Raw genomic sequence first — 2,445 nt, forward strand, 5'->3', positions numbered from 1 at the left:
TTTATGGGGGACGGCTACTCATTAATTGCAGTTGAAAAGGAGAAAGAGCCTAACGAGCTTCTCGCTTTGTTTATCCAGCTGCCTATGTAATTGTCTTCTACGTTTCCGAAGAAAAACCATGGGCTGAATGCCACCAATGTACAGTTAGTTCATATTACAATTTTGTGGCCAAACTAATTTAAATGGCGTTGCATCATATTATGGAGGAGCTGGTAACTGCCTCTGGATTTAGGCTGCCAAATTCTTTCTATGTTTATAAAGAATTATTTCACTCTTTTTTTATTTTTTTTTTTTGCCTGATAAATTCTCAGACCAGTGGCATTAGCTGCAGGATGTTGATATCTGGCAGAGAAAATGGCCTGAAGCTATAAATGTGACTTTCCTCTGTAGAGAGGAGACTTCACTCTCATGAAATTCTTTCCAGGTTTTGCTGAGCTGTATCTTGTCAAAAATGACCATTTCCCATTCCCCTGGGAGAGAAAAGCTTTCTCTTTTGGGTTGTTTTCTTTTTTTTTTAGGGAAAAAAAAATGTATTCATCATTAAAATAAAACTTGAACTGAGGTGTGTGTCACCAAATCAAGCAGCCAAAAGTGAGGCAGCGCCGGCTTTGGATACTCCAGACAGCTTGAGCTCGTAATGCAAAGAATTAACGCTTAATTCGTGGGGAGTTTGATGTGTTGAGTGATGAGCTGCTTGGATCAAACGTGGCAGTCGTGCTTTGAATCCAGCGACATCCGTCCCCTTCTTGCTCAAAGGGTATCTATTGTGTGCCAAGGGCTTCTCTGGCTGCTTTTCCTTCATGGGGTCAGGGCCAGAAAAAATTGTCAGCTGAGCGAGAAGAAAAGCAGCGCCAGTTTTCTGATTCTGATTTCTTTGGCAACTGCAGGCTGAATTTTGATGGGATATAAAGAATTGACGTCCCGCAAACTTTGCACGATCATGAATTCCTGCCTCTGCTTTGCATGTGCTGAAGGACAGCGGTGAAGACAGCGGTGACAGAAGATGTAAGAGCTGTGAGGGAAGATGGCTTTAGGCTCCGAAAGTATCTACTTGCCCTGGGCTGCAAGAACAGTTCTGTTATGTTGCCTCAACAACTGCAGAGAAGATTGAGGTCGCTGTTGTCATTGGGACGAGAGAAATGGAGAGAAAGTGGCAGAAGCTAAGTACTTTTTATTCACGGTTCTATCCACTAACTGGATGTGGGAACAAAACAGATTTTCAAAAAATATTTTTTGAAAAAATATAAAATTGAAATAAAAAAAAATATTTTTTGAGAGCACATTATAATATAATATAATTAGGATGAGGCCTCAAGTTGTGCCAGGGCAGGGTGAGGTTGGCCATGGGGAACAATTCCTTCCCCTTGGGGCTGTCAGGCACTGGAAGGGGCTGCCCAGGGAAGGGGTCGAGTCCCCAGCCCTGGGGGGATTTAACAGCCGGGCAGAGGCGGTGCTGAGGGCCAGGGTTTGGGGGTGGGATGGCAGGGGTAGGGGAACGGTTGGGCTTGATGATCTTAAAGGGCTTTTCCAACCTCAACAATTCTATGATTCTATAATGGACATTTACCTTTCACAGCACTCTTAAAATGCGGGTGCTTCTCTTCGGTAGCTTTAAAGCTGTGTTGAGCACTGGAGATGGGGTGGAAGAGAGTTTGCATTTAGGGAGTTTTGAAATCTCTCTCCCATGTTCCATTCTTTCCATTTTCTTCTCACCCAATAAAGTTTTAATTCTTGCTTATAGCCTTGTTTGTTGTCATGGAAATATCTGAAGACTTTGAGTATAGAATGATTACGGGTTTATCGTGGAGAGATGACGGAAGGGGAAAACAGACTTCAAGGGAGAGATCTCCCATTTAAAAATGATGCAGCTCCAACAGTTCACAGCGAAGCAAATGCAGTTTTTTTATTATGTCCAGGGGCAGAAGATGTTTTGACTTTTATTGTAAATGTATTTCAGGAACAGAAGGAAGCATCTGGTGCGTGCTTTCAAAGGTTACAGTTTAGCAACTATCATCAGTGAGCAGCGCCGATGAAATAGTGGTAATCCAACTTAATAACGTAAAACCCGGCCCGCGCTCAAGTGGCTTCACGGTTGTTTATAGGGCAGTAAACATCTGCAGGCAGACTTCAAAACAGTGCTAGTGTATTCATCAGCAAAGCTGTGCGCTAACGCCACTAATTCATACGCCTCCGTTTTAGGCTCAGCTTTTCGCCATGCTCCAGCTCATCGAGCCACTAGGCCACTGCCTGGGCGTCAATGTCCCTCGTCCTTCCACGGGTTCACCAGGTGGAGAGAGAACATGGTTCATCCGTCACAGGTATGTTTACTTTCGGCTAAAAGTAGAGAGTGCTTATTAAATCATTTCTAGCATGAGAGTTAGCAGATATATCCTGCATTTTCTGAGTATCACTGGACGTTCTTTCTAAAGAAGATCTGTAGGTTTT

The sequence above is a fragment of the Egretta garzetta genome, unplaced genomic scaffold, assembly GCF_000687185.1.
Source record: "Egretta garzetta isolate BGI_Z169 unplaced genomic scaffold, ASM68718v1 scaffold429, whole genome shotgun sequence".
Lineage (NCBI taxonomy): Eukaryota > Metazoa > Chordata > Aves > Pelecaniformes > Ardeidae > Egretta > Egretta garzetta.